This window comes from Sinocyclocheilus rhinocerous, unplaced genomic scaffold (assembly GCF_001515625.1).
Source record: "Sinocyclocheilus rhinocerous isolate Xijiao unplaced genomic scaffold, SAMN03320098_v1.1 scaffold54, whole genome shotgun sequence".
Classification (NCBI taxonomy): domain Eukaryota; kingdom Metazoa; phylum Chordata; class Actinopteri; order Cypriniformes; family Cyprinidae; genus Sinocyclocheilus; species Sinocyclocheilus rhinocerous.
Window position 1 is genome coordinate 1248335 of NW_015647078.1, and position 12296 is coordinate 1260630.

Here is a 12296-nt window from a genome sequence, read left to right on the forward strand (position 1 = left end):
ACATGGCGGCGGCAGCAACAATACTACAGCGAGAATCAAAGTTACGCCTTTTTTCTTTGCGTAAACATTTGGGTGGTGTTATGCAAATCTTCCCACACAGTGACATAGACATGGGGACGTGTTTAAACGAGGCGTTTTAGGAGGGTGTGGACGAGTCTAAGCTTTTATAAAGAATATCTCTTTGGGTTTGAGACTTTAGTCTTTGCAACTTTAGGGGTCTTATCCATTCACGAACAGCTTGTAACACACCAAAGAGAAAGGAAAACTTGAAATCGCATCATATGACCCCTTTAAATGGCACAAAAACTACACACTTCGAGTGTTTTAAGATGAAAATCATTATATAAAACAACCAAAGTGTACTTTGAGGGCAACAGTACTTCTGATGTTAATGCCCAGAGGCACTTGTTCCCAGTCCTATAGTTTCTGGCCCATTTGGACTGATCACTCAGGACAGTAGAATGGCACGATTAGCTGGCTGTGTCTCACATCATTTCTTTCAAGATCATATAACCAACTTACACTACACACATAATAATGTCAGACCTAATCATAATTGCGGGTAATATTTTTTCCTTGGGTGACAAGCCTGTGCTCTCAGCCTTCCATCAACAATTCTCAGTAAGACTAGAGATGAACAAACAGCACAGGAATGAGAACATGACATGCAACAAATAGAGAGCACTTTCTTATGTTTAAGTGGTATGTGATGATTTGTAATACAGCTAGATGGAGGGGAACAAAGGAATATTTTGATTTCAAAACAAAAGTTCCCTTTCAAAGGTTTACTCAATGCTGTGCCAGTAGCTGACACTATGAGAACACCCTCCAGGTGTGATTATTGTCTGAAGCCAGTATAGAATAACACCAATTCATTGGCTGATGGTGCTTGTGGCGGCTACTGAGGTGCTTTGTCACTGTTGCCTCGTGTGGTATCACCCCTCAGATTTTCTGTCTTTAGGAAGTGATTTATATGCGAGACCAAAGAATGTATTGCCATTTCATCATGTTCCTCTGCCACCATCAGAGCAGTTGTTGCATGATAGGTGCGTGAAATGTTTGAGGATTAAACATGCCCGGACAGCTCTTAAATGTCTGTCAGATTGACAATTTTAAATTAAAGGTACTCCGCTCTAGTTTCATCTTCTCTCTGAAAAAAAGAAGGCCGTTTGGTTAACCCCCGCTGCGCTGGTTCTGCTGTTGCTGTGGCTGTGCGAGCTGGAAGCTTGTGGTCCTGATGCCTAGATAGAACAAATGGAGAGTGAAGCAACAGATTAGCGCTTAGCAGTTAACCCTTAGCTCTCTCCTCAGATTATGCATGAGTGGTCAAGGGTGTTTCATCTACCCAGTGGAATTCACCCATGCTGATCTCTGTCCTGCAATGAAGAAGAGATGCTCCAGAGGAACCTGCCACCTGGCTGCCTCGAGGAAGAGGTCCATTCTTTCCTTATGTCAATGAGCAGGTGGTAAAGTTGTGGTTTGCACCCCAGTCGGTGCGCATTCCATTTTTGCACTCAAGTCCATAATTTCCCACATGGTCAGGGGGGAAGCCCACAGTTACGTGCACATACCCCCCCATTGAGGAGACCGTTGATGCGCATCTGAGCCCTTCCTCGGCCACTCTTGGTGCAGACCTCAGCAAAAACTCCCTTCTAAGCCACCCACCTGGTTGACAAGATTTAAAACTTCTGAAACTAGAAGCGAAAGCGGCACCTGCACTGTGCGTGATGGGAATGCCACAGGTTTTTCAAGCCAAGCCCCTACAGTCACTGGACAGCGGCGACCTGGACTTGAAAGACTTGAAGGTCTCCTACTGTAAGGTGCTCCTTAATGTGCCGATCACTGCCTCTGGTTTCTTTGGTGACGCCGTGGAGTCTCTGAGGCACAAAAGAGCGTGCAGGAGATGAGTCAGCAGATGCTCCTGTATGTGTTTCATTCGCACACATCCTGCATTCCCCTCATGTTCCCCTCATACCTGCAGGCAAAAGATACAAGGTTCATGTTTCTGTTTGTCCAATAAAAACACAAACACCCTCACAAAAGAACTGTTTTCTCCTCATCCTATCGATACGGCATTGCTCGCTCTGCCTCAGAGCAGCGCAGAGTCACTGTCTATGCCTGTTACGGCCTCCCAGTGTTGTCCCTCATGAGCCATTTCCCCGTCAGTGCGTTTAGCTTCGCCGGGGCAGGGCAAAGCTGTACACTGCTGCCAGTGATAGTGACCGAAGATATACAGCCCGCTATGTCAGTCCTAGAGAGCTTTGGAGAGCGTGGAGAGCTTCCTAGGCATCGTACACTGGCTGCTGGTCATGATAGAGCACAGGTATTCTCCCCAGTTCAGATGCGGACTATCCCATTTCTTTGGCGTGGTTCTGTCACTCATATTGCCTGTTTTGATAGGTTCACAGTGTGCTCACAAAAGCAGCGATAGAATGAGACTGTCTGAGTGAGCTGGAGATCGGGGTTTACAGCTGCCATTTTGTGGTGCCCAAGAGAGATGGGGGACTCTGTCAGATCCTGAAGCAGACCCTGGCACAAATCAGAGGAACATTAAAACACAGTAAACCAACTCATCAAATTACAGTGCAAGGCTCGTCGCGTGTCCTCAATCTGGCAAACCCGCGTGAGCGTCGAGTCTGAGTAGGAGGGAGCGGGAGAAACGGCTCTCTCCAATATTTTGAATTTGGACTGCAGTACCCATTTCAACTGCTAGCTGTCAATATTACATACTAAACCTTTAAAATACCTTATATAAAATACCTTATATAATGTTGGGCAGCTTAATGTACAACAGTGCATCATATTGTAAAAGACCATGTTTTTGTAGTGCTCTCCTGTGAGGAAAAGAAAAAAACTCAGTAGGCTACTTCTCATTTGTATGCGAATACTTAAGGACTGCATTTCGTCACACTCCACCACTTTGTTATTTTGCAAATGAAACGAACAAAGTTTATTGCTAGAATATTAACAAATAGTTGCTAACTACAGCTGCTTCTGAAGGACTCGGACCGGTCTAGACTGTTCCTGTTGCCTAGCAACTTTGACAGCTGACGTTGACGAGCGGCAGTAATGTTTGTAAGTGGACTTTTTATATTCAACTGCATAAAACTAAACAGGGTTGAAAACCTGTTTAAATATGTTCACCGTGGTCCATTTATGTACATAATAATGAATAACAGAATAAAGTACATAAAAATGCATTCTGGTAAAATGTCAACATTTAACAACTTAATATTTTGTATTTTTTTTCAAAACCAAGTCGAAACCCAATACTTACATTTAAAGTGTAATTCGGTCATTAAAATTCTAAAACTAACAATTCAGGCTCCATAGTTATTTTCAATTTCATTAACAAATAAAATCTCAGAATGGCAGCTCTCTTCTCGCACGGACTGCTATGCGACAGAGCGCAATCGGGAACACCTGCTGGCGCAATCAGGAAATTCTGCGAAGACTAGACTTGTAGCCTGTATGAATTGGGTGTACTGTATGAATGTACTGTATGAAGCTGTAGCCTATGAATTGGGACACAGCTTTAATCTACAACAGGGGTGCCCAACCCTGTTCCTGATCAAACACACCTGAACCAACTAATTCGGATCTGAAGGAGCACTTGATAATTACAGACAGGTTTGTTTAATCGGGGTTGGAACTGAAGGAAGGTAGGATCTCCAGGAAAAGGATGCACCCCTGATCTATAACAATACATCTGTTTCAGTGGTTCCCAACCCTGGTCCTGGAGGCACCCCAAGGGCGTATTCACACCAGGAAAGTCCGCTAGTTCGTCATGTAAAAGTTGATGTGTGCGAAAGTCTTATCTGTAGTACAGTGGTTCCCAACCCTGGTCCTGGAGGCACCGCAACACTGCACATTTTGCATGTCTCCTTAATCAAACACACCTGATTCAGGTCATCAGCTCATTAGTAGAGACTCCAAGACCTAAAATTGGTGTGTCAGAGAAAGGAGACATGCAAATTGTGCAGTGCTGGGGGTCCTCCAGGACCAGGGTTGGGAAACACTGCTGTAGAACATCAATGTCCAAATACTGTCCATACTGTAGCTAAAGTTGACTGATAGCAAATGAATAATCCAACCTCTTGTAATGAAAACACACCACAGCTCTCAAACACCAGACTCTTCCTAACCAGGAACAGTCAAAAGTAGTCCAGACTATGGTCTCACGTCGAAAATAACTTTAAATCCATATTCAAACTGGACCATGATGTGGTAACCTCACCAAGAGTCCTTCTAAAATGCATACAAATACACAGTCTTAAACTCTTAGCATCAATCCAAACATAGGCCATACATACATGTAACATCTCTGCAAAAAAACATCCGCAATGTACACTTTGAAAAAAAACAACAACTCCTTACTTTAGACTGGGCTTGAAATTACACATTTCCCAACCAGGACACAACACAATGTGCTCAGCAGGTGAGCTATGCTGGCTACTGCTGCTTGTTATTGCTAACTCCCTCTACCACATGGCTTTACTTAAGGAAACCTAAAACACCCTAGCACCCCAAGTGGTAAGGAAGAAAACTGCCCACAAAATTCTTATTAATAGGCTCATGTCTGTTACACCTCAAATATGGCTCGTGAGATCCACTTTCCTGCAGAGTTTAGTTCTAACCTTAATCAAACACGTTCAGGTGTGTTTGATTAAGGTTAGAACTAAACTCTGCAGGAAAGTGCGAGCCAGATTTGAGGATCTCATGACTGGCATTGATATCGTGGCAAGCTCCGGCTCCGCATCTGCAGTGTGTTCAGGCTGGTTCGTCGCTGGGGTGGGGGCTGCAGCTGGCACTCTGTTTTCCTCCTCACTCTCGTAGATGGTGATGTTGTGGAGGAGTACCCATGTATGTGCGTTCTTTCGATTCAGGACTTAAGGTTGTCCGGAAAAGGTGTGTAACTCAAATCAGTAACCAAGGCAACAAACAAGGAAATCAGATAGGGAGGCAGGCAAGCAAAAACCAAAAAAAAAATAAATAAATAAACATAATCCTGATAGTAGGGAACAAGACACTTCATAGCGTGCCATACTCCTCAGTCCTGCTTTATTTCCTTAATTGGAAATCTGAGGGGTGATGGCACGATTGTGTCCTTTTGAGGTGTATGTGATGTAGCGCCTCAGTGGACGGTGCAAGCACCATCAGCCAATGATTTGTCATACTTCTACATGGGCTTTTAGACAGGGCCATCCTTAGCTGACACGGGGCCCGGAGCCATGTAGGGAAAGGGTGGTGGGTTTGGGTTTCCCCCTCGGTCTGTTCGTCATGGGGGCCCCTTCAAAGCGCGGGGCCTGGTGCAACCGCACCAGTTGCACCACCCAAAGGACGGCCCTGGTTTCAGAAAATTGTCACACCCAGAGAGTGTCTCCATAGTGTCAGTTACTGACACAGCATCTCGTTCCCTACTCTGGGAACCAAAGATACATACATAACCGTGATGTTTTGCACCAGACACCAGTGTTAGGGGTAACGCATTACAAGTAATGCGAGTTATGTAATCAGATTACTTTTTAAGTAACTAGTAAAGTAACACATTACTTTTAAATTTAGAATGAAATATCTGAGTTACTTTTTCAAATAAGTAACTCCAGTTACTTTGTTTTCCATGTATTGACTGACGGCTCTCGTGTTGCCATGTTGAGAGAAATCCGGAGTAAGTGCAGAGGCGTTGTGTGCGCTGTGTGAACCTGATGATACTGTAGACCTAGACTAAATATGAACATGTATTTACTCATCTCATCCACACAAAAACAGATTCGTATTCCTCAAAATGAATAAAAACTGTCGAATGCAAACTCAGAATATTATACAAACCTGCAAATATAATTTTTGTTTTTAATCCCATTTTATTACTCAGTGTCTTTGCTACTGACCTTCAATGATCCATTCCAATTCAACCATACTAATAAGCAAAAATGACACATTTGTGTTTCATTTTTTTCAGCCACTTGTATCTGCAGTCTCGTTATTTTAGATCACCACGCAAAGCATATGACCATAGGTGATGTCGTCATAAGTTATGACGCAACTGAGAATCATATATAGCCTATACATATATGTGTGTATCGAATAATACATACAGTAAATATAGTAATGAAGTGTCATCACTTTACACCACTGATATTGTACTCCACGGAACCTACATTTGACTGAACCTGTAACATTCCTTTAATTCAGATCTTTTATTTATTTATTTATTTATATATATTTATTTTTGCTTTCAAACAATCAGCATTTGGCTATAAGTGCACTTTTACACAATCACTGCTTTTTAAATCAGAAGATAGAAATGCATGAAACCATAAAAACAATCATGGTTACAGATGCATGTAAAATCAATAGCTTTGCAACATTGTCACTTTCATTGAACTGAGATGGAACAACACAAACTAAGTTGAGCTGAATAATGACACTATTGTGTACTGTAGAGCTGCTTTACAGCTGAAATTGATTTTTTTTTATAAATTATTATTTTGATCCTCTAATGTGCTATATAAAAAAAAAGAAATTTACATTAAATATTGTTTTTAATTAGAACATGTACCTAGTTACTGTAATGAACAAGACATGTGGTTGCTCTGCTAGGATGCCTGTGTGAACTTGATATAACTCATTTCACACATCCACTAAAAATGACCAAAACATTTAAAAGGCAGTGCAAAAATGTCTAAGTGAAGTAAATTCTGAGAACAACTCTAGCAGCGTTTGTTTTAAGATGCTAGAAAGAAACAAAAGGTTACTTTAGAAAACACATTCAGTAAGGTGACCTTTTTCATTCTTTCGGTTTGTGTATCTGGCTCACAACAACTTTGTGTTCTGGCCAGCTCTGACTTTCTGTATGAGACTGGCATCTAGTGGACGTTTTAGGGTGTGAGTTTACAGACTTACAGACACGCCTGTTTTTGCACACGTCTTTTAAACACAGAACCAGGAAACCCAGTTGAGGGAGTCTGATCTGCTGGTGAGCTGTTGTCTGTGTGTCTGTATTGCTGTAGACAGTAAAATGGCTGAAGCCAGTGTTTTTTCAGTGGAGCAATTCAGCTGTCCAGTGTGTCTGGATCTCCTGAAGGATCCAGTGGCCATTCCCTGTGGACACAGTTACTGTATGAGCTGCATCGTATCAACTGCAGCAGAGAGGACCGAGAAAGAGGTATGAACTGAAATGACACATTTAATGCTGACACTTCAAGTGTTTCTCCTCACTGCAGTTATCCAGCTGTATCATGAGTGCATCATGTGATCTTCTCTCCCATTGAGAGTTACTACATGACGCCTCTGTGCATTTGAGCATGAGTTGAACTTTGCTCATTTTTGTAACATTGCTCAAGTTCTCTGCTCTAATCGAACATGCATCAGAGTTGCTGTTTTTGCTGCAAATTGCAGTCAGTTTAAATGTTCATGTCGGCTTCACATTCATTTATGATTGCAGAACATGACAGTAATAATCATATATGTCCCCTTCTTGTGAAAGGACTTCATGTCTAACCTAAATTCATGTAATTCTCTAACAACCCTTGAGAAACGCTGTAAAGAAGAAATGTTTTAATCAAACAGGCGCCTTTTTACATGATGCATTTTGTGATAGCGTTATGTAATTTGTCTCAGGTTTGCTGTTTTTAATTTCTCCTCCAGAAACACTTGAAGGAGACACAGAGTGAAATCCAGTAAATGTACTGAGCCTTTAATAAACTGACATTTATTATTTGATCCACACTAATTGAATAAGCATCATTCTGCTAATGGGAATGATGTCAGAAATGTTTTCTAGTGATGTTGTGGTTTTTACTATAACACTGGTTTCACTCAGGTACACTGCAGCAGTTAGGTGACCTGTTGAAACATGGTAATAATAGAGACCATTATGCATTATATGACTGTTTTATTTGCCCAATAAATCATTAGAATCATAATCTTAATTATGTTTAACCCTCTAATAATAATAATACCTTTTATTTATAGGCGCCTTTCAGGACACTGTACAAAGTAAAACAAATCAATAAAAAACACACAAGAAGCAAACACTATAACAACACACTAAACAAGCAGATCATTAAAAGCTATTCTAAACAAATACGTTTTGATCTGAGCTTTAAAATGGGAAACTGAATCCAGCTGGCGAATGTGCAGAGGTCAAGAGTTCCATAACTTCGGTGCTGCACAACTAAAAGCCCGACCACCAAAGGAACTCATCTTGAAGTTTGGAACAGACAATAAGTCTGCAGAAAATGATCTCAAAGAGCGCAAAGGAGTATACAAATGAAGACGATCAGAAAGATAATTAGGTGCCAAATTGTGAAGAGCTTTGTATGCAAGAAGTACAATTTTGTAATGTACACGATAATGAACAGGAAGCCAATGCAGCTGGAAAAGAATTGGAGATATATGTTTAAAAGTACGCGAGCGGGTAACTATCCTACCTGCTGAATTCTGGATTAGCTGTTGTTTTTCAGGAATACCAAATAAAAGATCATTACAATAATCAATCCGAGATGTAACCAATGCATGGATAAGCACTTCAGTTCTATGTTGGGAAAGTGAAGAACGAAGTCTGGCAGTGTTTTGCGAGGGTGAAAAAATGCAGAACGTGAAATATTACTAATATGAGAACCAAACGAAAGCAAACCATCCAGTATAACCCCAAGACTTTTCGCCTGGGTAGAAAACTATCAATAACCAAGGTAACGGATTGAGTTTTAGATAAAACAGACCTAGAACCCATAAAGAGGGCTTCAATTTGATTGGTATTTAACTTAAAAAAAAAAAGATTAGTCATCCAGATATTAACGTCCTGCAAACATTTAGTGAGCTCTGGCGCTCTTCGATAAATTTTGCCAGAAAAAGTTTATTTATTTATTATTTTTTAGAATGTTTCTTTACTTCATCGAAATGGTACAACGCATATAAAAGTTTTGGCACTTACTGCACAATTACTATTACTTAGCCTTACACTTAGTATACACTTACTAAAAAAATAAAACAGTCAGACTTGTACCCGTCACGGACAAAATTAACTTGTAGATGGAAACAAATGGGAAACTAATTTCATCTGAGGAAACATTTGGTACTGCACCCAAACAGCATTTGAAGCTCATTTATTAAGACATCAACCTCAAATTTGAAACATAACTAAGATGTTTAGATGTATGGCTTTGGTTTACGGTTTTAGAGTAAAGCCTGTTTTGGAAAATATGTATTTCACATAAAATCCAAAATTAGTATTTTTGTACATTTCCAAAGCATTTGAGATTTATGACAGTTTAAGTAAGAAATTTCATTTTCAGGTCTATGCTAATTACTGCCTAAATATAATTTATTAAAATCTAGCCCAACCTAAAAATACAAAATATTCAATAAAAAACATGATCAAACTAAAATATAGTACATTAATTTAAATGAAATATATGCTGATCATTGCCACATGGGGAGCACCAAAGAGTTAAACTTCTCCTCTCAATAATGCATCATGAGACAGTACATCTTTATTCATATCATTATTTAATTATGTGTTTTAAGTGGGCAGCTAAACACTGCATTAGTGAAGAATTAGCTGATAAAAAGCCGTTTTTAATTTAATTTTGTTATTTTCAAGGCAGTCATGTTTTGGAAGTTTGAACAAGAGACTGTGTGAACTTTTACCAAATATGTCTCTCATTCTTTATACTATGTCTTTCAGATTTTTTTCTGGTTTATTAATTGTTATTTCTGTAGAGTCTTCAGTCACTCTCAGCTCCTCCTGAATCTACAGAAAGCATCTCTGTCAGTTTCCTCTTTTCTTTTGATGGTGTGAGAGAATCTGTCTGTCAGCTGAGACACAAACTGGAGGATTTCTGCAAAGAGGAGATGAAAAAGATATCTGGTAAAATATTAGAGATTCATCTGCTCTCTGTAATGAGACAAACATCATCTAATATCATAAAGAAAATGTTAGAAATGTCTAAGGAATAGATACAGGTATCATTTTCTCTCTGAGTGTTTATATCTGATATTTTCACAGTCACTCACAGTAACATTGTTCCCAGGACCAGAGAGCACTTCCTACAATGTAAGCCACTAACCATTCAATTGAATTTGCCACAGGTTAAGTTCGCTTGAAGTGTAGTAATATCTACAAGCAAAATGAATGCTCCTGAGCTAAATTTCAACTGTCCCAGATGAATACTTATGCAATGGAATCATTTTATTTTTAATAAATTTGCAAAGATGTTTCAAGATGTTGCATCCCTGCAAAGATGCAAATGCTTGACAATTATGGTGTATGGAGTGTAGATTGTTGTGGAAAAAACTAATTTAAAGCAGTTTAACATAAGGCAGCAACAAAACAAAATGTGAAAAAAATGAAGCCTTTTGCAAGCCACTGTATATATATATATATATCTTTGAATGACATTTACATTTTGTATCTGTTATTTTCACAGAAACTCACAGTAACATTGTTCCCAGGACCAGAGAGGACTTCCTAAAATGTAAGTCACTAACAAACACAATGACACACACTAAGATACTTCATCTAGAATGTCTCTGGTTATGTACGTAACCTCGGTTCCCTGAAAGGAGGGAACAAGACATTGCGTAGCTCACACTATGGGGATTATCCCACTCCTTCCTCAAATACTGAAGCCTAATCGCATCGCGCCGGTAAATCTTACCGTCCAATGATGCTTGAGTGCTCAAGCTAGGGGTGGAGCCATCCGCTATATAGGTTGACGCCCAGCGTCATTAACTCAGACCCCCTGCTCGTACATCCTCTTGTTGAACCAGGGGACTAGCGTCAGCATGCATTTACATTTACATTTAGTCATTTTGCAGATGCTTTTATCCAAATTGACTTACACTTAGGGAATACATAAAGCGATTCTTCTTAAATAGGCAAACAGACACAGGAAGTCCTTTTAATACCAAGTTTCAGGCATTTGTTCAAATAAGTACAAGCTAGAAAGGGAAGGAATAAATAAAGAGAAAGACAAAGTTTATTTATTTATTTATTTTTTAAATTTAGGATGAAGTCAAGTAGCGTCGAAAGAGATGAGTTTTCAGCTGTCGCTTCAAAATTGTCAGGGATTCAGCATTCCGGATAGGGGTGGGAAGATCATTCCACCAGCCAGGAATGGTGAACGAGAATGTTCTGGAAAGTGATTTTGAGCCTCTCTGTGATGGTACCACGAGGCGTCGCTAACTAGCGGATCTCAGACTTCTGGAGGGGATGTAGATCCGTAATAGTGAGTGGAAGTAGGTGGGTGAGTCTGGGGCAGCCAGTGCAAGGAGATAAAGTGACGTGACATGTGGCCAGTTATGGTTACCCATACTAGGAATTAGTGCTCTGCATTTATCCCATCCTAAATGCACACACACAGCAGTGAACACACACAGCAGTGAACACACACCCGGAGCAGTGGGCAGCCATTTATGCTGCGGCGCCCGGGGAGCAGTTGGGGGTTCGGTGCCTTGCTTGAAGGTGGAAGAGAGAGCACTGTACATTCACTCCCCCCACCTACAGTCCCTGCCGGTACGAGACTCGGACCCACAACCTTTGGGTTACGATTCCGACTCTGTAACCATTAGTCCACGACTTCCCCACAAAAGGAGGCTGTTCTTGCATTGGCCGGGAATCGGACCAGGGTCTCCCGCGTGGCAGGCGAGAATTCTACCACTGAACCACCAAGAGAGGTGTAACATGGGCTTTTTTGGTCTCATTGAAGACCGGTCGTGCCGCTGCATTCTGAATCATTTGTAGAGGTTTGATTGTGCTTGATGGAAGTCCAGCCAGAAGAGCATTGCATTTAATGTAGGTTTTTTTGAGCAGTGGGGTTACCCGAGCCTGCTTGAATGCAGTGGGGAAAGTGCCTGTGAGGAGAGATGTGTTGATGATGTGTGAGTGCTGGTAAGAGTGTAGGAGAGATTGCTTGGAGAAAGTGTGAGGGGATTGGGTCTAGAGGGCATGTTGTAGGATGGCTGGAGAGGGGAATTTTGATACTTCTGCCTCAGTAAGGGCACAGAAGAAGAAGATGGGAGTTTTAGCAGTGGGTGTGGTTGGTTTGAGGTCCTGTGTGTGTGGGGCTGAGAATTTACTACTGATTGTTCTAGTGTTGTTTGTGAAGAATGTGTTGAAATCATCAGCTGTTATATAAGTGGTGGGAGGTGGTGGAGGGGGACGGAGGAGAGAATTAAATGTTTTGAAGAGATTACGTGTGTCTGGAGTGCTGTTGATCTTGTTGTGGAAATATGAAGATTTGGCAGTATGGACTTCAGCAGAGAAAGATGAAAGCAAAGACTGATACATACTC

General features: G+C 40.8%; 1 long non-coding RNA gene across 1 annotated transcript in view; it reads left to right on the top strand.

Moving 5' to 3' along the window:
• Positions 1-9694: 9694 nt before the first annotated feature.
• The window catches only part of LOC107708725 (uncharacterized), an 11113-nt gene continuing 8511 nt past the window's right edge, over positions 9695-12296 (top strand). The window contains exons 1-2 of the long non-coding RNA XR_001636403.1: positions 9695-9871; positions 10010-10057. This is a non-coding gene — a long non-coding RNA (uncharacterized LOC107708725). The remainder of the gene's footprint in view (positions 9872-10009; positions 10058-12296) is intronic.